At 42.2% G+C, this 25,712-nt stretch overlaps 1 protein-coding gene across 6 annotated transcripts in view; it reads left to right on the top strand.

Moving 5' to 3' along the window:
- Positions 1 to 25,712, top strand: part of GLIS1 (GLIS family zinc finger 1) — a 212,404-nt gene that overhangs the window by 9,503 nt on the left and 177,189 nt on the right. The gene's annotated exons all lie outside the window — the stretch shown is intronic.

Here is a 25,712-nt window from a genome sequence, read left to right as displayed (position 1 = left end):
AGAGTTGATAAATATTATATGGGCTGATAAGGAAACAGGGAATAGCCTCACTGGTATGGTGATCTCTAAACTCTCTCAATTTTATATAGAGCTGTACTAATAAATTTTTCATCTTTTCATTGTAGTTCTCTTGCTTGCTGCATTTAAACTCTCCCCTACAAAAAGGAATTTAAAGGTTTATTTGAACAGAACTTGCAGTTACAGATATTTTTTATTCCATGGTCTGTTGTTTTTGTTTGGGTTGGGGTTTCTTTGTGGGGTTTTTGGTTTTGGTGTTTGGGGGGGTTTGGGGTTTTTGGTTTTGGTTGTCTTTTTTTTTTTGTAAGAGGAGAAAGGAGAAGAAATTGCAGATTGGAGAATGTGTGCATAAAGTCATTTGGGATAAATTGTGACTGTCCCTTGCCTTAAATTGGCTAAAATGCTTACTTGTCTTGAACAGGAGAGTAACTTTTGGTTACTTGCTGCTGAAGGAAGTTCTTCTAATGATTTGCATTGCAAAATCAGAGTCACTGAAATGAAGATGCCCCTTTCATGGATTTGATTTAAAAGAGGTTTAATGGTATCTAATAATTAAATTCTCTATTATTTAGAGATTGGGAGTAGAGAATATTTACAAATACAGACCCGAAGATCTAATGATTGTTCTGTCGTATAAAGATAATCGGTACTTGTAAAAGCAAAAAAACCCCATCTGCTTCAGGAAAAAAATACAGCTGTTGGAAAAAATGAAGAGAATAAATATTGTATCTATCTTAATATTACGTAGAAATATATGGAATAACAAATAATGTCAGATTACAGGAAATAAGTCTGATCTGTGAAAGAGATTTTGTAACTTCTTGAGTTTTACTTGAAGGAATAGAAGTAAAAAAATAAGAAATTACTTGTTCTGGGTTTATAATGTTACATTAACACATGGAATGAAAATGGAGATTATTATATACTCTGCTAAATGGGATGAGAAGAAAAATATCTTTTCCTTTCTTCTTTTATAGTAAGAAAAAGTTTAAAATCTAAATCTCACAAGTGCCTAAGTATGTGCATTACTGTGTTCCCGTGAATAGTCTCATCAACTACAAATGCTTTGGACTTGGAATATTCTAAATTATGCATTCAACTATATCTAAATGATTATTTATGTTAGAGTTCAACCCTGTATATTTATAAGCTGTTAAAGTGTATGCTGAGGATTTTTAGTAGATTTGAGATTATATTCTGGAAGTGCTTCAAGATTCTATTTAGTAAAACTATTAAATGTAATGTGAGTGTCTTCTGGGAGATAGTACTTTATCACAACAAAGTTGGTTGGTTGGGGGTTTTTTCCACTTTCAGTGAGCAAAGATACGCAGCATGTTGAATAGGAGGGACAAAACTTTACTCTAAATGATGAATATTAGTAGGAGTCTTGCCACTAACTTTAGCTGGGTCAGTATTTCAACCTTAATATTACAGAAGTGCTTTATCCTGTGTACAGGGAAAAGCTTGTAGAACAAATAACAACCTTGTATTAAATCCATCTGTAAGCTAGCAAGTAGAATAACGTATGGACTATGAAGAGAAATTTGTACTACTGTGAGTCTAATTTCCATCTTCGGTACCATTATTATAGAAATGTGAACCTCTGCTGTTTAGTCATTTTGGAACTCTTGACGATGTCGATGGCAGGGTAGTTGGAGAGGGAATAAAGGTGTAAACTGCTCCATTTTGTACTCCAGGTTTCTATCATTATATGTCAACAGGCTTGAACAAGATGTGCAATCTAGTAATCATTTCACAGTGTATGAAACTGCTTCTAGTAGAGTGTTGGTTTTGTTTGCTTTTTTTTCTTGGCCACCAAATGTTTCCCAGCACACTGATGTAACTCAAAGAATACAGGGTTCCAAAGCAAAGGCAGCACACACTAACTGTGGTACAGTGTAATCTTGCCCTACAAATGTGCAAACAATAGCAAAAGTATGTGTTTCTGAATATGGCACAGCTGTTATCTTCTCCTGAGAGCAGGGAGCGTTACAATGACATAGGCAGAACGACCAGTTAAAACCACTCATGCCATTTTATTGCGTTTAAATGGGGCACGTAAAAAAAGCAAGGGCCTGTTCTTCCATTCAGATAAGTATCAGTTCAGGCTACTGCAGTACTACCTTTCTGCACAGGCTTTGAAGAATAGAGGCAAAGAATTCCCTTTTTTCCTTCTCCTCCCATTACGTTTCTGGCACCCAGTATGTTAAATCTCAGTTGAAACATGGAACTTTCTGTTCTCAGAATCTGTGCTTCACTAGTAACCTGGAACAATGATTTTTTTTTCCCCCCCTTTTTCTTTTTTTCCCCCCCTTTTTCTTTTTTTCCCCCCCTTTTTCTTTTTTTCCCCCCCTTTTTCTTTTTTTTCCCCCCTTTTTCTTTTTTTTCCCCCCCTTTTTCTTTTTTTTCCCCCCCTTTTTCTTTTTTTTCCCCCCCTTTTTCTTTTTTTTCCCCCCCTTTTTCTTTTTTTTCCCCCCCCTTTTTCTTTTTCCCCCCCCTTTTTCTTTTTTTCCCCCCCTTTTTCTTTTTTTCCCCCCTTTTTCTTTTTTTTCCCCCCCCTTTTTCTTTTTTTTCCCCCCCCTTTTTCTTTTTTTCCCCCCCCTTTTTTTTTTTTTTCCCCCCCTTTTTCTTTTTTTTCCCCCCCTTTTCTTTTTTTCCCCCCCTTTTTCTTTTTTTCCCCCCCCTTCTTCTTTTTTTCCCCCCCCTTTTTCTTTTTTTCCCCCCCCTTTTTCTTTTTTTCCCCCCCCTTTTTCTTTTTCCCCCCCCTTTTTCTTTTTCCCCCCCCTTTTTCTTTTTCCCCCCCCTTTTTCTTTTTTTCCCCCCCCTTTTTTTTTTTCCCCCCCCTTTTTCTTTTTTCCCCCCCCTTTTTCTTTTTTTCCCCCCCTTTTTCTTTTTTCCCCCCCCTTTTTCTTTTTTCCCCCCCTTTTTATTTTTTTTTCCCCCCCTTTTTCTTTTTTTTCCCCCCCTTTTTCTTTTTTTCCCCCCCTTTTTCTTTTCCCCCCCCCTTTTTCTTTTTCCCCCCCCTTTTTCTTTTCCCCCCCCCCTTTTTCTTTTCCCCCCCCCCTTTTTCTTTTCCCCCCCCCCTTTTTCTTTTCCCCCCCCCCTTTTTCTTTTTCCCCCCCCTTTTTTTTTTTCCCCCCCCTTTTTCTTTTTCCCCCCCCCTTTTTCTTTTTCCCCCCCCTTTTTCTTTCCCCCCCCCCTTTTTCTTTTCCCCCCCCCTTTTTCTTTTCCCCCCCCCCCTTTTTCTTTCCCCCCCCCCCCTTTTTCTTTCCCCCCCCCCCCCCCTTTTTCTTTCCCCCCCCCCCCTTTTTCTTTCCCCCCCCCCCCCTTTTTCTTTCCCCCCCCCCTTTTTCTTTCCCCCCCCCCTTTTTCTTTTCCCCCCCCCCTTTTTCTTTTCCCCCCCCCTTTTTCTTTTCCCCCCCCCTTTTTCTTTTCCCCCCCCCCTTTTTCTTTTCCCCCCCCCCTTTTTCTTTTCCCCCCCCCCTTTTTCTTTTTCCCCCCCCCCTTTTTCTTTTTCCCCCCCCTTTTTCTTTTTCCCCCCCCCTTTTTCTTTTTTCCCCCCCCCCTTTTTCTTTTTTCCCCCCCCTTTTTCTTTTCCCCCCCCTTTTTCTTTTCCCCCCCCCCTTTTTCTTTTCCCCCCCCCTTTTTCTTTTCCCCCCCCCCTTTTTCTTTTTCCCCCCCCCTTTTTCTTTTTCCCCCCGTCCCCCCTTTTTCTTTTTCCCCCCGTCCCCCCTTTTTCTTTTTTCCCCCGTCCCCCCTTTTTCTTTTTTCCCCCGTCCCCCCTTTTTCTTTTTTCCCCCGTCCCCCCCTTTTTCTTTTTCCCCCGTCCCCCCCTTTTTCTTTTTCCCCCGTCCCCCCCTTTTTCTTTTTCCCCCGTCCCCCCCTTTTTCTTTTTCCCCCGTCCCCCCCTTTTTTCTCATTGGTTTGGCTATATTAAATGATTGTTAATAATTAAGATTATTTGTCAAAAGGAGACTACTTGAAAAACACGAGACATTGCCAGAGCTTCAGTAGGAAATAGATTCCAATTCTGTGTTTTATGTTATTTTAAGGTGTTGAGCATTTAGGAATTACAAGGTTGAACTCAGTCAAATCACCACAAAGTGCTTGAGCTCTATCTTTTTTTTTTTTAAGCAATTGTATTGATTTAAATCTGATAATTATGTCTGACTCTTCTGTCATTATGTCAATGTATATGTGATTATTTTTGCATAGTGGATTGGTAAGGAGCACTGTAATTGAATTTACCCAATCAAATTTATTTAAAGGGTTAAATGAATGCAAAATATCTTAAACTGCATTTAATTCTGGCATTTGTGTGAGTGATAAGAGGGCTTTGTGAGACCTAGAGAGTTGTCTGTTATTTTAGAATGAGGGGAAAGCATTTTTTTTTTTTTTTCATATTTAGCCGGGGGAAAAATGACACTAAGGCGACATCATCAAATACTGTAAAACTAACTTTTTAATACAGATCTCCATTGTTATTTTAAGTGCTTAAGGGGTTGGCGGTTTGGTTTATTTTGGAACTTGCTGAACTATATGAAGTGTCTCCAGGGGCCTGGTATTTTAATACCTAGTAGAAGGCTGTATAACAGTAGATGATGTATTTTGCCTGCCTTCCAATGCTGTAAATAAATTACACGTGCTGGCTTGGGAGAGTGTATCCGAGGTGTAAATCAAAGGCCAATATAAGAGGAAAAAAATCAATTAAGTGATATCTCGTAACCAATTAGGGTTTTTTATTCATTTATCTATAATCAAGAGATATAAGAGCAATAATATGTATAAAAAAGCTAACATGGGGCACTTCCCTAGCAGAGGTAGAGAGTCTAAGATTATTTTAAATAAGTGTTGTGATTTGCTGCTTTTTCACAATTTGCTGTGGTTAAAGTCACTTAAATACTGAAGTCAACAATCCCCTAGGCAAAGAAAGATAATATAATTTTACGCGTATTGTAAAAATTGAAATCTGATAGCTTCTACTCTATAATCCTATCTAAGTCTTGGTTGTAATAAAATGAAAATACAGATACATGTGTCAGTTTTAGACCATAATCTTTTTTTGAATTTAAAGAATGATAATGTGCTTCGAACAAGCGATACAACAGTTTATTAATATGAATGTTTTGCTAAATACTACATGCTTAACACAATCCCCATTCCTTTATAATAAGTTTAAATATTAATTCTTTGGAATGCTAGATGCCTAAAGCTAGATAGAAATGCTGTGCAGTTTCAGATATCTAGGAATGAGCTTGTGAAACAGGATATTTAACTGGGAGAGATGAGTAGCACATTTCAGAGTTATTAGGGCAGAACAACAATGCAAGAGGATGACTTTAAAAAAAAGTTACAAAATAATTTTCTGTGCGTGAAGTTTAAATACCTTAGAGTTATTTAGTTGAAATACAAGAGTAGATTTCCTATGTATGTAGGTTCTAGATTGCATTTTTTATCATTGTTCTCTTTAAATTCTTTTTAGCCGCCTGCCCCTCTCTAAAGCAGCTGGCTTTGATTTAACCTGAATCCTTCACGGAGAGCAAATGATCAGTCACTTACAATGACTGTATGTTGTGCTTTTTGATGGAACATCTCCATAGTGGCAGATGCTCAAGAGAGAAGACCAGATAGGACAGGAAGGGTGCTCAAGGAAAGCAGCATTTTGCATTCAGAAGGACTCATTTCACCCCAGAACAGCTCTCACTTATTGTTCCTTATGCAAGTCCTGCCTACTTCCCAACCCCCATCTGTGCTGGACAGCGAAGAGAGAGTTAAAGAACAGATAAAAGGGAAATTTCTGTTTTATTTTCCAGTATTTTCTGGGAAAATCCCAGAAAGGATTTAACATGAGGTTTCATAACTCCTGCTTTGCTCTGCTGCTCCTGCTGAAATTGCAGGGAGTTGTAGCATTGACTTCAGGAGGAGGCTAGTACTGAATGTTTTTTAAAATCCCATCCATGTTCTTTTGAGGCACAGAAGAGAAGATCCAAGTGTTAAACTCTCTCCCAGAGAGGAAAGTGTGCAAGCAGAAGCAGCCTAGTAGCTCAGATGCCAAGGTCAGTCAGTACAGTACGTTCACCTTTACTTTTTCTTCCTGTTCAGGACCGTGCATGGATCTCAGGCTGGTGTGATCTGCCATCATACGTGAAACAAGCAAAAACAGTGAAGGCAGAGAGAGATAACACAAAGGTTGTGCCAGTAGCTGACATGGCGAAGTAAATAAATGAGAAGAAAAGAGTTAGGATTACTTGGACTCTATTCTAGGCTGTACCTCTTACATCATTTTGGGGCAAGTCTATGTGTTATTCATGGTATTTCTACTGCAAGAGTGTAACAGAGTATGGTGTGGAGAAAGACAAGCCAGTTTTGGAGCCACAAACAGTGCAGTTGTTCCAGCCCACCATCAGCGCCAGCTTAATTTTCTGTGCTGAGGGACAGTTTGTTAGTTCAGGTGCAGTGTTCAGGTGATGCGGCTGTGCTCTGAGATCTGATCTGGTGTTGTTGCAGGATGCTGCACTGCAACATATGGCTATGTCAGCCTGGGGTGGGACTTGCTTGAGCGTGGCTGCACCCCCTCAATGCAGTGTGTGCATGGACCAGATTTCTCTCTGCTATGTGGAGTACGTGGCGCTTGCCCTTGTTGGTAGGTCTTCTCGAGTGTGAGTGGTGAAAAGTGCAAAATACATCTTTGTTATCTTTGGGAGAGTAAGGATTTTAATGGAGCATTTTAGTTGGGCTTCTTACTGCTTGGAATCTGGTTTATGCTGCCAGTTGCAGAATTGTTGCTGAGGAACAAATTCTCCTATTTATTTTAGTGCTTGACATGCTGAGGTGAAGGAAGGGAGGCTACGCTAAGGGGGCTGTGTTGGAAATAACCAATAGTAAGTACCTGTTGGGAAGAAAAATCTTTCCCCCGGTTTGCTGGAGAAAAAAGCAACTTCAGGGTTGCCCTTGCCTTCTAGCAGATGGAAAAGTCTCTTGCGACTGTTGTTCTTGAGGCAGAAATTACCCGAAGGATTGTATGCCCTCTGGGCTTGAGGTGCAGGTAGCTAATCCAAGGTTCCTGAGATCCTCATCGCTCTGGCAGAGCAGATTTTGCATGCAGCTGAGTCTGTCTCCCAGCACTTGAAGAAGAAAAAGCAACACTAAATTCCTTCTTTCTGGATATCTGATTGTTGCAATGTTCAGTTTCCTTGAAGTCATCAGAGCTGGTTTATGTTCAACTGAAACTGAGCTGGCCATGTTCAACTGAAACTGAGCTGGCCTGATTCCATTATCCCTAGCTCTGGTGCAAATCCGAAGTGACGCCATTTTAAAACCAAGAGTGGGAAAAAGGAGGCAGACTTGAGCCCTGGAGGGCTGATGCATAGAAGTTTGTTCTGTAAGTATGGACTCAATTCACTTGGCAAAAGAAAAAGATGTCTCACGTTTTTAATCTGAACAGTTTTGCTTCTTATTTTTCCTCTTGCCAACTCACCACAAATTGGCTTATATTCTTTTTCTTTGAGTTCTTAAGCTGTTCGATAAGGTTTGCTGACTTGTCATATTTTCATGGGGATAAGCTACAGACTATGTAGCTTTTCAAAACAAAGATCCCCATGCATTTCAGCATCTCTCTGATTTGAATGGGTATGCAGGAAATTTAAGGGGATGTTTACTCCTAGAGCCCACTTGCACCTTCCTTGCCCTTAAGTCTCAATAATTTATTCTTTCTACTCTCTTAGACTCCTGGCCTCTGTCTTTTACTTTGTGCAACTTTGCTCTTGGCTTATTTTTAAATATATATAAAGGGCTGTAACTTATTTGAATTGTGGGCTAAATGTGTGGAAGTATGGCAACTGGTGTAAATAGCTTTTGGTCTGCTGAATGTGTAAATACTCAAAACCTGTCAGGGTGATTTGGCTAGCTTTTATTGGAAACATTATTCATACGAGATCGCCTTTCTCTTACTGCATCCTGTCAGAAGCTGTTAGACAGAGATTACTGGCATGACTACTCAGACTGCTTTGTCAAAATTTGCTTTTATGTTTATTTGCTTATAAGTTTGCCACTTCCACAAATACTTTTACAAGTGCATATATTTTGCAAGATTAGTCATTGAAAGCCAATATAAAAGGGACCAAAATCTAGAAAGTGAGAGTAAACCATTGGAATGATTAATCATCAATGGTGTTTTAAGCCTGAATGAATGATGGCATTGGCTACGAGTACAGTTTATTTGGCAAGTTTGAGTTAAAACACTGGTGTTTTGCAGAGGCTGGCTGCTTCGGTGGTACCTAGGTTAAATTTCCCAAAATGGGACTAACCTGCTTGGGGAACTTTCCTTGCTAAGGGTTAGTGTTAATGCCAACAGCAGAGTTTTTATTAGCTGATGGAGAAGTTGCTGGGAGACTTGAAAATTAAGAACAGTAAACATTAGAGGTGATAAAGATGTTTTATGCATGGGGTAGATGTTTCAGCAGCAAGCAGTCACTCTGAAGTGACAGGGAGGTAGTTTCAGAACCTAGATAATATGAGACTTGAGACGAAACTTGGTGAAAAAATAGCCTCATCTTATAACCAACTGGCATTTAGGTAAAAATGAATTATGATACTACCACTAGAGAAAACAGTCTGGAAGGTTGGATATAGCTTCCAGTGTGAAGGCTCCTGACTACAGCATTTTCTAGTTTGATGAGCAACCCAGAGTTAGAATACAAGGTAGTTATGAGAAGGATGTTCTAAACATGGAATCCACTGATTTATAGATCAGAGTTATAATTCATGTGCATGATGCCCACACATCCTTCAGGGGCACCAGTCTTGTTCTGCTGGTGTGGAAGACAATCTCCTATTGCATCCCTTCTGAAGCTGTGTGTGGCTGTAGGTTTTTCCTGTTGGTATTAAGTACTTTGAGAAATGCACCTGATATTCAGCACCGTCTGTCTCTTCTACATTGGTTTATTCTTCCACAGGGATTATGTGGGCTTTACATAGGGAAAAACTTTAGCTAGGCGTATACGTAGCTTTTGACATATGGTGCCCAAGCAGGCTGTGAGTTGTTTGTCACTGGAATTTTTAAAGACAGGCTGGATGGAAATCCTACTGCGGGATGTAACTCTTTGGACCCGACCGTCTTCCCTGTGATGTTTCTAATTCTCAACTGCTTAGGCACTGTAAAAAGTTACAAGAGGTCCCTCAAACTGTAATACTCCAGGCTTCTATCCTCTCTGACTTACTGAACAAAGTTCAAATCCTTCCTTGTCTAACATTGGTGTTTCTGGCCACTCATTCGTTTGTCAAGAAAACACCAAAAAGGCATACAATAAAAACCAGACTGAGTGAAGGGTTTTAAGAGCAGCAGTTGGGAGAGCCAGTGGTGGGACAACCGGGCATGGAAAATGATTGATTTTTATGTGCAAAGCAGTTGTGAAATGTTCTGTGGCATTCTGGGGACATGCCATTGCTAACAAACGATTGCCTGTTGGGGATAGAAAATGCCAACCATTGTTCTGAAGAAGGAAATAGCCTTATTGATACTGAATTAGGGTCACATTGAATTATTATTATTATTCATTCACAATGCATCCTGTTTTCCAAATATAAAAATTAACTGACCATACTGAAGTCGTCCAGCACTATCGGCCTTCAGTTGTTGGTCATATCTACATCCTTATGGTCCAGGTGGAGTTTAGACTGTTTTGAACTAAGGATGTATTGTGGTGGAAATCTGCATTAACATAGCAGCTGAAGGAAGCTGTTCTGCTTCTTAAAAGAGTTCATTAAGCTTGTTCTTGTTTTATAACATGCCTGAGAGTGAGGCTGGCAGAGGTAAATGTGTTGGTAGCTTAGACTTAAGCTTCTGGGACACATTTTGAATCATCACACACAATGTTGATGGCAGAAAAATAGTGGTATAGAAAACAATAATGTTGACTTTTGAATGGAGTAAAAACTGATTTATCTATAGAAATTGAGATGCACACCAAACAATAATAGTTTGTACAGTGACCATATTTTGTATACAACTCTGAAAGTTTGAGTTTTGTTCACAGTGTAATCTAATAATTTCTACTGAAATCCTGACAGAAAATAGAAAATCACTGCCAGTAAAGTTTGTCTGTTGCTTCAGATTAAGGGAATAATAAATAAAAATTAGGAAGTGACTGGTACATGACATGAATTTCTTAAGGAAGCATCAGGAACTGGACAATAATTATTTTCATATAGTCAAACACATGAGACTGCACCTTGGCATGGAGAATATAAGCTGTCTTTACAGATGGGAGACTGTATGTCTTGGAAAGCAATGGCACTGAAGAGGATTGGGATGTCCTATTCTAGTAATATGAAAAAATACGTTTCTAATGGAGTGTGAGGTGATATGATACATTACAACAAAGCATAGCGAAGTGATGTTACCTTTCTGCTAAGCATCGCTCTAGCTGCAGGAAGATAGATTAATGTTCAAACTTTGTTAAATGGTTTTGAAAAATCAAAGGATTTGGAGAAGATCTGAAAGATGCTAACCCATATGCAATACTGATGGACTAATGGAAGATCAGAGGCAATCTGGTCAGTTCTGGAGATGCACTAGAGGAGAAAATATATGATTCTTGAGGGGTTTTTTGTGTGCAGATAAATGCAGAACAACACCTCATGGCTGGAAACTCGGCTGAGAAAGATCAAACAAGAAGGAAGACTCATGTTTTTGACTGCAAGGATAATTAACCTTGGCACAGCTTAGCAAAGGATGTGATAAATCCTCTGGTACTTGGAGGTGCTGAGCCAGGTTTGGATTTTCCTGTGGAAGAAATGAATCAATTTCAACCATGGACAATTGCATTCAATGGTAGAATTGCTAGACGAACAAGCTGGACCATCCCAATGGCTTCTACTTGCAATCTGTAAAAGATCAGGTCCCAGGCCATCTCCTGCTGCCAGATGTGGTGCTGCTCTTCCTTCATGTGCCCTCTGCGTTTCAATTCTCAGGCCTAGCATCCATACTGAGGCTAAATTTAGGGCCTCATTGTGGGTTTCATGAGTAGGGGGCAGGCTGGGGAAGGAGGAGCGTTACCACACCACAGTCACACAGTTTTGACAGAAGTTATGGTAAGGCAATTGCTAGCAACTAATGTTTCCTCCAAACCCGCCCTTTCTTTCCTCTTGTTATGTCTCTCTCTTCAGCAAACAGCACCACTCCTCCTTGACTACACTAGTCTCCGTTCAGAGATGTTGTGATGGAACCTACTGTCTCCTAGGACCTGGGCTGAGACCAACTAAAACCAAGTGCTGGGTTTAAAACCTGGACACGTAGGGAAAGGGTAACAGCTGTCTCCTTCCTTCTCTTACCAAGCACTGATGATTTTCAACATTAGTATCTTTCCTTTCTTTGCTTTCTGAAATGAAAACAAAGGCTCTTAGCCTCCTTCCTAGCATAGCAATAGTGACATACTAACACAGTTATTACAGCAAATGTTGTGGCCCTCTCTGGTCATGATGTTTTCTTTCTGTGGGGAGACTGAAATACTAACTCACAAATAATGTCTTTGGAAGTCATATTAGTCACACATTTTTAAGACATTCCAAAATCATACCAACCTCCTTCTGAGCTTGTCTGTTGCTACCAATGATTCAAAGTTTTGAAAACTCTCCTTTAGTTTTGATTTACATTTTGGTCTTGGGCACTTGTTATTTCTGGCAAATGCCAGCTCAGTTTCATTAAAGAAAAATCTGTTTTACAGCCACGCGGCTCAGATCTGCTGCGCTTCTAATAATTGATGGCTGGTTTCCTTATTTCCTGCATTGTAGAAAAATAAGGACCTTGTTAGACCCAAACAAGCCTGCATAAAGTCACAGTGTGAAACATCAGGTTGGGGGTGAGCAGAGCAGCTGTGGGCAAGTTTTACAACTTTGGGCCAGAGCTGATCGAGGCAGCCAAGGGAAACTGAGAGATACCCATGTGACTAAAATTCGGTTGAGTTCTTTGGCTCCCTGGTCTAAGATTTATACTCGTGACACCTTCCACCTCTGTCAGTCCCTGGGCCAGACACAAGTCTGTGTCTGTATATGTACTTATGGCTCCGCGCACCCTGTGGTGTGGCCGCTGTGCCCATTGCTTGCCGTGCCACCACAGGACATGTCTATTTCCAATGTTGGCTGTCTTGCTCCAACAGCCCACAACAGTGCGAGTGTGTGCTTTGGAAGAAAGCAGCTGCCATGTGGTGGGGATGAAAAATCAAGAGCAAACACTTTCAGAATTTCTGCAAGTGGGCAAATTAATTTCAATCTGAACTGTCATCACAAGGGCCTTTTTTCCTTCCCCTTTCTTTTGGGTGGTATCTTTGATTTATATTTCTGAACAGGGCAAGGATTGCCCTTTGGTGCCCACTAAGAGCATGTGCAGTTTGATTTCTTTATAGATGATCAGTTACAGAATCCTATCAGCTTATGTTATTGTGGACAGGTGTTTTGGTTTTTTTTAATTTTGTTTTAAGAGCCAGTGAAATTTAGTGATGCCTATGTTAATTGAAAACAATCTGTAAGTTTTAAGGAACAGCTAATGTCTGTCAGGTATTCTTCCACAAGGCAATAGCTGTCAGATGGCTCCTATCATATTGCCACTCCATAAGCTTGGTGGTAGAGACAGGATCCTGCCTTAGAGGTTCATGGAACTTCCTAGGAAGCCAAGCAGTGACACCTGAACAATGTCATAAAAGGTGGTGGGGTGGGTTTTTTTTCACGTACTTACCAAATCCAGTCTGTTTCCTTTGAGAACTGGATGGGTTTTTTTCAAGCAAGACAAATGCGTGATGAGTCTCCTAGGTGTTCCTTTGAAGGACTTGCTCCTCAAAGGAGGTACTGAAGAGTTTGTAGGAACTGTAGAACCACTGAAAAATCAAGCCTTAAAATTTCCTCTACTAGATCTGATCCAGAGGGGTATTTAGGCACCTAACTCCCATTGACATCAGTGGAAATTCAGTGCCTAAATACCTCTCTGGATCTGGTGCTTAGTCGTCTGGTGTTGAATGTTACATAGTTCATGCTTTCTGTGGGTGTCCTTTTATGGTATCTTCTGTGAGTTGGGCAATAGTGTTAATTTTGAATTCTTCCCATCGTGAGTTCCAGCACATGATGCAGACAGTTGCCTAGAAAGCTATGCCATGTGATAATCTTCTGTTCCACCAAAGAGTTGAGGCCTCAAAGACAAGAAGTGGGATGGGAAAGTGACTCAGAGAAATACACTGCTCTTTTATTAATTCAGAGTTACTGAGGGAGGATGGGGCCAACCTTCAGGCACTGAGACTTTGTTGAGGGGGGAACTAAAGTGACATACTCATTTGTTTGGATGAAAATCTAGGGAAAAGTGGGAGATTTTTGTTCGCATTTCCTCCACTCAGTGCTGATCTTATCATGCTGGTTTAGTAGCAGAGCTCCTTTGGCTCCTTGCCAGGTGAGACCATTCGAGTCTGTCTGAGATGTGCAAGATAAAAGATCTCAGGGAATTACAAGTATTATGACTTTCCTATCAAACTGTTCTGATGTGTAGAGTCTTCTGACCCAGAAAACTAGTTTTCTTTTTTAAAATTTTGTTATTGAAAGAAAAGGAAACACAAGAGCTGGAAAGTGGAACTTGATATTTATAAGGGCTCTGAGAGCAGCTGTAATTAGTGCAGGTTTTTGGAAGAGACTTGTTCTTCTGCCAGCAAAGGGCCCTGGTGTTCAGCCAGGCTAGATGTAGCCTGGGAGTAAGCACTTGGGAACTGCGTACCATACCCTGATTCTGTGTCTGGCACTGAGAACATGAAGTGTCCTCTCACTTAACATATAAAATAAAATACTTTGTGTACTCCCAGTGTGTCCTGTGAGACACTCTGGAGGTCTGAGTCACTGCCCAGCCATTTGGGTTGGTTCTCTAAACTCTGACTTGTGAAGGGCTGCATCAGGATGCTGTGAGGATTGCTCTACTGGGTGCTGTCTTCGTCCTGTGGTACTGTGCGCTGTACAGTTTTAATATGGGTCCACAGGTCTGGTAGTACTGCCAACTGAGTGATGTGAGAGTGAGGAAGTTCCTGTGGTGACAGGAATTCCCCTTGTCAGCCCCTTCCTTGCAGAGACTCACAACAGCGGTGCTGTAAATCTATTTTGATTATTTTCAGGTAAATTCAGTAGTGATGCTTAGCAATGGTGCGGGGAATTTTGTGGTGCTGGAATGCTCTTATGGCTTTGCATGAGGCATGAGCCACATCAGCACCACTGGCTGAATACAAGATTTGCTTGCTTGACTCTTCCTCCCTTGCCTGTATCTGCTGTCATCTTATTCCTCCTGTGTTTTAATCACATGGCCTCTTCCCATCCCCACAACACCCAGTCATAACTTTGGCTGACCCGCACTGGGACTAACCTGACTCATATCAGAAGGGTGGGACTGGGAACCTGGAGGAACTCTGCAAGAAGTAGTATATCCCAGGCACAAGTTCAGCCCAGCAGTGCTGTGAGGGCAGCAGAAGCTGAGGTCTGCTTGCTGCCCTGCATAGGTAAGCACAGTCAGGTATCATAAGGCACGCTGATATTCTTTGGGCAGTTTTGGTGTTGGAACAAGTCCCAGGGCAGTGGACATTCCTACAACAAGGTGATGAACTCCAGCATATTATTTAACAAGACACAGTTGGTAGAGATTTAGGTAAGTTAATGTCAGAGCCTGGTAACTATACAAGGAGTGCTGTACTTTACCATTTCCTGACTAATGGTATTATTTTGTAATTCCAAATCCAGAAGCAGAGGAACCAGTGGGTTACTCAGATTGTAAACATGCAGCTCCCATTTTAGAGGTGAACATTTGAGAAAGGAGTGAAATCTTGAAGACTCTGTGTGGGGACTTGCATAAACCTGTTCAACGTTAACTTCAGCTGTTCCCCATAGGAGCAAATGCTCCAGCCACAGAGTTGGACATGGAGAGGCAATGTGTTGACCCGTTTCCTTCTGAGAGGTGAAGCTCAATATGACCCAGCAGTGTGTGCTTGCAGCCCAGAAAGCCAACCGTGTCCTGGACTGCATCAAAAGCAGTGTGACCAGCAGGTCGAGGGAGGTGATCCTGCCCCTCTACTCTGCTCTTGTGAGACCCCAGTTGGAGTACTGCATCCAGCACTGGGGGCCCCAGTACAGGAGAGACATCGAGCTGTTGGAGAGAGTCCAGAGGAGGGCCACAAAGCTGATCAGAGGGCTGGAGCACCTCTCCTGTGAGGACAGGCTGAGAGAGTTAGGATTGTTCAGCCTGGAGAAAAGAAGGCTCTGGGGAGATCTCATTACGGCTTACCAGTACCTGAAGGGGCCTACAGGAAAGATGGTGAGGGACTGTTTATCAGGGAGTGTAGTGACAGGACAAGGGGGTAATGGGTTTAAGCTGAAGGAGGGTCGATTTAGATTAGATGTTAGGAAGAAATTCTTTACTGTGAGGGTGGTGAGGCAGTGGCACAGGTTGCCCAGAGAGGTTGTGGATGCCCCATCCCTGGAAGTGTTTAAGGCCAGGTTGGATGAGGCTTTGGGCAACGTGGTCTAGTGGAGGGTGTCCCTGCCCTCAGCAGGGGGGTTGGAACTAGATGATCTTTAAGGTCCCTTCCAACCCAAACCATTCTATGATTCTGTGATTCTATGACCAGGTCAGGGCACCCAGACCATCTGTGTATGTGCACGTCCTAGGCTGATCAGTTGGTGGCTGCAGGGTTGGGAGAAGGTGAAGGTGGGATTGGGCATAGAAGGGAGGGAACACTGGGAAAAGGCAGGAGGAACCGGAAAAATTAGAAACCAATGGGGATCACCTACTTTGGACATAAGTATAGGCCCATCTGCACAAAGAGGTAGAATGGGACCTGCAGGAAATAAGTGTGTGTGTGATCAGAGTGGTCATTAAGGAAAAAAACAGATAGTCTTTATTTTCTTTTTAAAACTTCAAAATTGAACTATTGAGTTGTGAGCTTCTTGTTCCTCAGATTTTACAATGTATGAGAGGAAAACATTTGACTTCCTTTCTCAAGGACTCCAGAGTTGTTGTCAGTCCGATTTTCCTGTTTTTAGACAGGCATCAGAGCTGTTGACCACTTTCCAGATCCTACAAAAGTCAGTGGGACCTCAGGAAAAGACTATTGCTTCTGGCAGAGCTAAATTGAATGAGCCACCTAGCAAGTTGGCCAGCTGTAGGACACAACAGGCAGCATGCTGCGCAGAAAGGTGCTGGGAGATAGACAAGGACCCCGGTGAAACCTCTGGACGTTCTCATCCATGCTGCTGCAGAGCAGAAGGCTGGGCAGGGAGGGTGTCCGATCCAAAGCCCACTGGGTTGGTAGGAGCGGGAAACTGGGACCGACCACATGGACGATTGAGTCCAGTTTGTTGCTATTGCAGGCAATCAATGCTCAGTCCAGGGAGCATCTGTCCCACAGTACTCACAAGCCACAAAGCACTCCCCAACAGCCTGTAACACAGATCGTTAGTGGAAAATACCAAAAGCCACAAACTGCTGTGTGCAGTAGAGAGCAGGAAAGGTTGAAAGCACTGACTGTAGCCTGCAACTCTGAAAAGGACGGGAATTTCCTTTAATAAAAATTCCCAGATGACCCAAGCATCAAATTTGGTCATTGGTTTAAGTACCAAAACCAAGTACCTCATATAATTTGTGTACTTGGACAATCAGAGAAGGTGACAAACTGGTGCCCACCGGCTTAGCAGTGGAGGGGCTGAGGAGAGCATACTGGGATCCTGTGCGTGCTGTTTGGACTTGCTGGTGTTTACAGCAACCGCGTTTCCATGCAGTGCACAAGAGAAGGTGCTTTTTTTTTTCTATCCTTTTTTTTTATCCTTTTTTTTTTTTTTTTCCTTTCTTCCCCTCTCTCTTTTAATAACTGAACCCAATGGCTCCTCTGAGTTATGAGGGATTTTTACAGCAGAGTTGCATGGTGGAGAGACCTGGTTTTCATTGTGCAGTCCGGGATATCAGTTTTAACCCAGAGGCAGTGATGTTATTTAGCAGGTGCCTTAAAGGCATAGTGCTTATTTAATCACCGTCTCCATATCAACATTATGTAAATTGAAATTGCTTAGGTACGCAATTAATTGTGAATGCTTTAGACATTTTTAAAGGCATAAGACAATACCTGAAGTTCCATTTTAAGAATATCCAGGTCAAAGGACACACATGTTTTTATTTTCTTATTTGAGGTATAATGTGTTCAAGGCAGATTTATGGCACAACCTTTGTTTATTGACTTGTACTTTTCCACATGAAACTAATGGAACATGACAGATGATATTTATGAGGCATGTGTTCTTGATTAAATCATGTTAGACATTAAAACCTGATAAAAGAACGTATTTTAAAGGGTGGATTAATAGAAAAGGAGGCAACACTGATTGGGGAGTTTACACAGAACAAGACACATTGGTCTTAGACTAAGTATTTCTAGGTGAGATGTGTGGTTATAAAACTTATAAAAGCTGAACAGAAAAAGATTAATAAGCTTTTGCTCTTTGGAAAGTTTGAGTTTTGTTTTTCTCCCTTTGTGAGCCACAGGCCACCTCGTATTTCTGGTCTTTCAAGTGAATTTATTCAGTTCTGCCTAAGAACTTGTGACCCTTTATGGCCTACTGCTTTTACTGTTGGCTCTACCTGTGTTCTGTATGCTTCAGGATTCCCAGTCAGCAGATCTGTGCAAGTAGCCTTTGACGCTGCTGAAAACTGTTCCGTAAATATGCTCTAAATTCTGCTTATATGGATGCAAATTGGGTAGATCAGCGAGAGTCAGATGGAGCTGCTTCTCCCCACCTCACTATCTGGGGCTTCGCACAGGGTTCTTAGTAATAGGTTAGTAGGGAATCACCCTGTGTAATATTTTGCATGTCAGGACAAGAGTATCCTCTAAGTATTTCCAGTGGAGAGCAATTACAGGATTTTGGTAAACACAAGAAGTGGGAACAGCTTGAATTTGTTTTCTTGTCTTATTGGATATTAAGTCTAAAGGGAAAGCAGATACCTGCATTCTACTTTGTTACACAGGTGCAAACATGGAATATTTCTACTGATTTCAGCTACACAGATGTATCTAAGGACACATTCTGGCTTGGTGGCAGTATTTTCACTCCTGAGTTTGTCTTCTGTGGCAGCCTGGATCCTCCTCAAATCTGCATCTTTTCTAGAACAGACAAATTGCTGCATGAGAAGATGGCCTTGAGTTCATAAGCTGGTTTATATTACATTTTTACATCATATCAGCTTAGACTTTTAGAAGCACCGATCACTAGAAATATAAGAAAATGTTAAGTATAGCTTTTGTGACAACAAAGTAAAATTACATGTTGTGCTGCAAGATTCACTGAATCCAAAACACAGCACCATATTAGGAAGAAAATTAACTCTATTCCAGCTGAAACCAGGACAACCTCCTTCCTCTAACCTCTGCATCGTAACTGAAAGACTTGTGCCAAATTAATAGCTGTTTACTTGTTTATTTTTCATCTAAAAGCATTCTATTTTCTGGATGAGATATGGTAAAAATGTGTTAAAATTATAGGTTTCAAATATTTAAATGAAAAAAACCCTTCAATATCTTCTACAGGGAAGGAATGCAAATTATAGGCACATTTATGATTTGCTTTCATTTGGACTTCTCAGGGTAAATAACTAAAAATATTTGCAAAATGAGAAAGCTATATAAGAAATACAGTTTTCTGTGAATAGAGGTGTTTTTATAAAGTGTTGTGTGATTTAATTTGAGTTAAAGCAAGACCTTGCACCTAGTATCATCAAAGCAAGTTGTGTTTGAAAATCTGTTAGCTAAAGTACACCTCTGCTTTCCAACAAATCCAGTGGAAATTCTTCTTTTTTTTTCTTTTTTCTTTTCCAGCTTGCTCACTAAAACATCCCTACCTACCCAAGATTTTAGAATAAGCCTTCTCTCCCATTAGAAAGTGAAAATCTTCATAATGCAGATGTGTGGTGGGTTGATGCTGGCTGGAGGCCAGCTGCCCACCAAAGCTGCTCTATTATTCCCCTCCTTAGCTGGACAGGGGAGAGAAAATATAACAAAAAGCTCGTGAGTCAAGGTAAGGACAGGGAGATAATTTACCAGTTACCAGGCAAAACAGACTCAACTTGGGAAAAATAATTCAATTATTACCAGTCAAATCAGAGTAGGATAATGAGAAATAAACCCAAATCTTAAAGCACCTCCCCCTCACTCCATTCTTCCCAGGCTTAACTTTACTCCCAATTTTCTCTCCTTCCTCCCCTCCGAGCAGCACAGGGGGATGGGGAATGCGGGTTGTGGTCAGTTCATCACACGTTGTCTCTGCTGCTCCTTCCTCCTCAGGAGGAGGACTCCTCACACTCTTCCCTTGCTCCAGCATGGGGTTCCTCTCATGGGAGACGGTCCTCCATGAACTTTTCCAACATGATTCCTTCCCACAGGCTGCAGTTCTTCATGAACTGCTCCAGCATGGGTCCCTTCCATGGGGTGCAGTCCTTCAGGAGCAGACTGCTCCAGCGTGGGTCCCCCATGGGGTCACAAGTCCTGCCAGAAAACCTGCTCCAGTGCAGGCTTCCCATGGGGTCACAGCCTCCTTCAGGTGTCTCCACCTGCTCTGGCGTGGGGTCCTCCACGGGCTGCAGGTGGATATCTGTTCCACCATCATCCTCCATGGGCTGCAGGGGGACAGCTGGCCCCACCATGGTCTTCTCCACGGGCTGCAGGGGAATCTCTGCTCCAGCACCTGGAGCATCTCCTGCCCCTCCTTCTGCACTGACCTGGGTGTCTGCAGAGTTGTTCCTCTCATGTATTCTTACTCCTCTCTCCAGCTGCAATTGCTGTTGTTGGGGTTTCCCCCCCCCCCCCCCCCCTTCTTAACTTTGTTATCCCAAAGGTACTACCACCATTGCTGATGGGCTCGGCCTTGGCCGTTGGCAGGTCTGTCTTGGAGCCGGCCAGCCTTGGCTCTGTCGGACTGAGTGGAAGCTTCTAGCAGCTTCTCACAGAAGCCACCCCTATAGCCCCCCCCCCCCCCCCCCCCCGCTACCAAAACCTTGCAATGCAAACCCAATACAAGATGTTTGCCTATAGAGATTTCAGCCCTCCTTCCCTGACTGTATGGCATAAGCCAAAACAAAAGATGTTAGAGAATAAAAAAAAGAGAATAGAAAATAGCACTGGAAGTAATATAATGTTGTTATATTAGTATTTTGCCTCCTAAAGGATTTAGCAGAATTTTAAAAGACTTCAAAGATGGGTTGAATAATAGATCAGAGACTTGAAAAAGTGGATTGAGACTGAAAAGAATGGGAATGATTTGGTGGGAATCCCTACAGATCAGAAATGCACAGTGTTGGGGGGGAAAAATTGGAGGGGGAGGAAATGGATGGTATTGAAGAGAATGCAGCTTAGTCCCTCAGTACTGCATAAAACAAATTATCACTTTCGAGAAAGATGGAATCTTCAAATGGAAAACTGGATGCTGAACATGAAGGACAGGTAGAAGAGTATTTATTGTGTTTTGGCTTATACTAGTAACAGTACCCCTAAGCATTGTGAGGGCATTGCAGCTCTCTGCCCTTATAGCTGGGTTCTCAGGTTCTCCTGGAAAAATAGCACTTTTAATCACCAGTGAAAATGGCCAGCACTCAAGAGGTGACAGACATCCTCCTTTCCCAGCCAGGATCAATGCTCCCCACACCATTTCTGGTAGATCTTTTCTTGCACACCACCAAGAACAGAGATTCTGTGTCCCCTCTACCCTAGTGCTTAGCTGTCTTTCACAGCCCTCTCCTTGACATTTAAACTCTGTCTCATTTGCTAAGTTTGGCTTGTTCTGTCAGTGAAATTAGTTTGAGTTTTATGTAGTTGTCCTATTGCTAGCACAGGAACTGGATCCAGAAATCCTCCTCTTGACTTAGATTTTTCTAAGTCTGTGGAAGTTGAAAGACACATGAGTTCCTTCAGCTCCAACAGATACTGCTTTACTAGGAAAACCAGTTGTGCTATTAATGATTTCCTGTCTCATAAAAGAGTTGTCAGTGGAGTCAAAGTGTTGGTACCAGGCTGCCAGGGAGGAAGCCCTGCAATTATAACTTTTCTCTCAACGTGGCTTCCTGCTGAAAAGGTTCTTGCTGGCTCCCTCAGCTTCTCTACTTCCTTTGCTTTGTCCTGCATTGCTTTGCCAGAACAGTTGTTCCTCTTCAACCTGTTGCTTTTTCTTTGTTTATTTTTTTGCTTACTGCTGTGTGTTGGGTTTGCGTGGCAAGGTTTTGGTGGCGGGGGGGCTACAGGGGTGGCTTCTGTGAGAAGCTGCTAGAAGCTCCCCCTGTGTCTGATAGAGCCAATGCCAACCGGCTCTAAGACGGGCCCGCTGCTGGCCAAGGCCAAGCCAATCAGCGCCTCTGTGATAACATATTTAAGAAGAAGAAAAACACTTAGAGAGAGAGCTTTTGCAGCCGGAGAGAGGAGTGAGAAGATGTAAGAAACTCTGCAGACACCAAGGTCAGTGAAGATGGAGGGGGAGGAGGTGCTCCAGGCACCGGAGCAGAGATCCCCCTGCAGCCCGTGGTGAAGACCATGGTGAAGCAGGCTGTCCCCTGCAGCCCATGGAGGAAGGATGAGGGGGTGTAGCGATTCCACCTGCAGCCCGTGGAGGACCCCATGCCGGAGCAGGTGGAGGCACCTGAAGGAGGCTGCGGCCTGTGGGAAGCCCACGCTGGAGCAAGTTCCAGGCTGGACCGGTGGACCCGTGCAGAGGGGAGCCCACGCCAGGGCAGGTTTGCTGGCAGGACTTGTGACCCCGTGGGGGACCCCACGCTGGAGCAGTTTGCTCCTGAAGGTCTGCACCCCGTGAGAGGGACTCCATGCTGGAGCAGGGGAACGATGAGAGGAGCCCTCCCCCTGAGGATGAAGAAGCGGCAGAAACACCGTGAGATGAACTGACCGTAACCTCCATTCCCTGTCCCCCTGTGCCGCTGAGGGGGGGAAGGTTGAAGCCGGGAGTGAAGTTGAGCCTGGGAAGATGGGAGGGGTGGGGGAAAGTGTTTTAAGAGTTTATTTTATTTTCTCATTCCTCTACTCTGTTTTGCCTAGTAATAAATTAGATGAATTCCCTCTCTAAGTTTGGTCTGTTTTGCTCGTGACGATAATTAGTGAGTGATCTCTCCCTGTCCTTATCTCGACCTGCAAGCATTTTGTTATGCCTTTTCTCCCCTGTTTAGTGAATGAGGGGAGTGAGAGAGCGGCTCTGGTGGGCACCTGGCCTCCAGCCAGGGTCAACCCACCACATGCTGTTTTGTGTTTCTGCATCTCCTTGCTGTGGAGGATGCAGACTGATGGTGCTGGGGCATTGCTGAAGGAAGCTAAACAGGCTGGGCAGGAGGCCTTTAGAAGATGCTTGTAACGGCCAAATCGTACATCAGGATCCCTCTGGACGGTGCTTGGAAAGCGAGGATGACCTGTTGGCTCCTTGTAAAGAGAGGTGTCCATGTAAAGAGAGGACCACTCCAAGGAAACCCAGCTGGTATGCAGAGACAGTCACAGGGAGTGCTGCCACCGCAGGATAACTGAGCACTAGGTGTCACTGAGGTAAAGTTCATGTCTAACATGTGCCACTCTCTTGTAGTGCATTCTAGATGCCAGAAACAGCCAAATTTGAGTCTTTATTATCGAGCATATTCAAAGCACTATGTTAGATAGATATATATACACACACACACAAATATATACATAGGTACATACACATATAGCACTAGCATTATCCCAGCTCTCTGTGCTGCTGGGAGGCAGCAATGCCCCATTTCCCGCCATTAGAGCTTACTAGATCAAAGAGAAGAAAGGAAGCATATCAAATCCAAAGGTTGTAAGAAGTTTGGTTTTAATCTGCATTTCTAATATAAATGGAAAGAAAAACACATCAGCTAATATTGATTAATTATATGCCTGTGCTGGTGGCCAAGAATGGATAGTATCATGCCATATAGAGTACGTACAACATGTTCTTTTTATGCATCAGCCAGGGAAGGTATCCAAGCTCTTTTGGTAGGTTGGTAAAGGGTTTGGCTAATTTTCAGGTTTTGAAGCCATCTGGAAGAATTTAACCAAAATTATCTGCCTCATACTCCCAAGATAAATTATTTTCCTACTTACACAATTGTTCCTCATTAAGCTAGTCAGGTTAGGGCTGATTAAACCATGATATTATAACTCAGGCTTTTATAGAGCATTTTGTAGGTGTGGTTTTGGTGGTGAGAGCATTTTGTAGGTGCAGTTTTGGTGGTGAGAGCGATACCAGTATGAGCCTCAACTAAGAAGAACAGAAAAAATAGTTTCATGGAGTGGAATAAACACTCCATGAAAGAGAAACAATTAAACAGAAACAATTTTATTCAGCTCTGTGTGGTTTAAGACATTGTCCTTTTCTGACAAATGTTTTATCTAAATAGTTCAGTATGTACTGTAGTACATATGTTTATATGCTTACATATTAATATGTACTAAATGCATATTATATATAATATAAATAACATTTTTGTGAATTAAAAATACTGAAGTGTTCTACATGTTACTGCAACACTAACAATTTTGAAAAGCAGCAGCAAATAATTCTCTCTTAAAAAGCAGCTTCATTATATTCTTTGTTTCTTCTCTGCATTTATAAGCAAACTCTTGTAACTGAGAAGCAGAGGAAAAAGGAAGACAAAAAGTGAATATTTATTCTTTTTAAAATTTTTAGTGAAAAGCAGTTGTTGAACCTGATGCTGTGTAAATGGAGACATAATTCAGTGTCCTTGCATTTAATAACTTCCAGTGCTACTCTTAATTTTACAAAATGTTCTGGAAATCAATTTTGGAAAGATCAGTCTCATACTCCAGTATGTTGTCCTTATGTACTTGAATAGTCCTACTGACTTCAAAGGCCTACTTGCACAACTGTGCTATTAGTGAGCTTGGACTTAGAGACCTGGCTGTGAAATGCTTTAGATGCATCTAATTAGGATTCTTGGGTTGGATAAGGGCTAAATCGTTTGCACAGATGTTGTGGCTTGACTGTGTAAGAGCTGCAGAAGGTTGACAGCATCACTGCCTCGCTCAGCTGCGGATCAGGGAGATCCCTGGGGATGCCTCACAGGCAGCGTTTACAAGATTGAATCCTTAATTTAGCATTTTCATTTTCCCAACAAAGGTGATATACTTTGCCTCCTAATTCCAGTAAAATTTATTATGAACCTGTGGTGTATAACCTGACTGAATGACATCTCTCTCTGGTTACAGCGCTGAAGTCTAGTGATGTGACTGTGTGTCAGATCTGAATTTGGGGCCTGACTCTGTATTGGCTCATTGTTACAATCTTGAATGAGTCAGGCAGCTTCTCCATGCCTTGGGCTCGCTGCTGGCAGAATGAGGCTGGTAATATTTGCTTTTGTAAAGTGCATAGTGACCGAGGGGAGAATATGTGGTCCAAGAGCACTGCATGTAAGTAAATATTGTAACCCAAAAATCCTTAGAGCTCGACTTTTGAGAAGAGTGGTCAAAAGTAGAATTTCACTTAATGTGGAACTGATGCAGCTGTTGAATGCAGCAGCCTGTAAGTGCAACCAAAACTATGTGCAGGGAGAAAGAAACTTCTGGTGCCCATTTCCATTTCCGTTCATGCCAACCACTACCCGTCTCTTTTTTTTTTTTTTTTTTTTTTTAAAACTTTGTTAGTCTTCTCCTTTGGAATGAGGTTTTTGAATGCTAAGAATTACTCAAAGCTCATAAAATGCAGGGCTTGGAGCTACAATAACTAGTATTTCCAGGACACACATCATCACTGAAGATGATAGCGGTGTGTGGGGGTGTGGGGGGACGCATATCATTGTAAAATACTAGGGAGTCTTACCAGATGGAAGAGTTCTCTGAAGCAAAGCTAAGCTGGTTAACACTCACTCATTTCAGGCACATACTTTAAATGTCTGCCAACACTGAAAAACTTCATTTTTTCATTAAGTTGGTGCCTTAGGATCTGTATCCTAATGCAGTTCCTCTGAAATGGGAAGATAGACTCTTTCTCCTCAGTGCTGTTTATGCTTTTGTAACTGTGATTTTCAAATACTCCAGCAAGTTAAAAAAGGTTAAAAAAAGAAACAGAACCAAACCCCCTTTTTTCCCATCCTATTTTGAATTGGGATAATGACCTTTTTACAGTATTTGGGAATTAATGCTTACTTTCTTATAGCTGATTTACCCTTTTTTTTGGAACAGGGACGTTGAATTGAGCAGCTTTTGTGAATCTTCATGATGCAGGTTCTGTAACGATGTCAGGGTTACATTACGTAGGAGATCTGCAATCCAGGTGGCACGAGAGGGACATTTCTCATTGAAATGTCTGTTCCTGGTGGGGACAGTAAACGCGATCAAGTGCCTTCTGCGTAGGACAAATAGTTGCAAGTCCAAGGCTCAGGGTGGACAGGCCATAGTGGCTGGTAGGAGAGCCCTGAAGAAGCCATGTGGTGAAAGCATAACCTCCAGCCTGCAGTCCCTTTGGGTTCAACCTTGGGTTAGTTTCTGAGCTAAGTCTCACAGCTCTTTAAACAAAAAATACTTGATTTAATTTGAGGGTTTCTCATCTCCTTCTGGTCCAGCAGACACTTTAAGGCTTTCCCCCATCTTACCCTTTTAGTCCCACTTTGATTTCACCTCAAGGTACAGATT

This window comes from Grus americana, chromosome 8 (assembly GCF_028858705.1).
Source record: "Grus americana isolate bGruAme1 chromosome 8, bGruAme1.mat, whole genome shotgun sequence".
Lineage (NCBI taxonomy): Eukaryota > Metazoa > Chordata > Aves > Gruiformes > Gruidae > Grus > Grus americana.
This window is presented reverse-complemented; position numbering and strand designations above follow the sequence as displayed.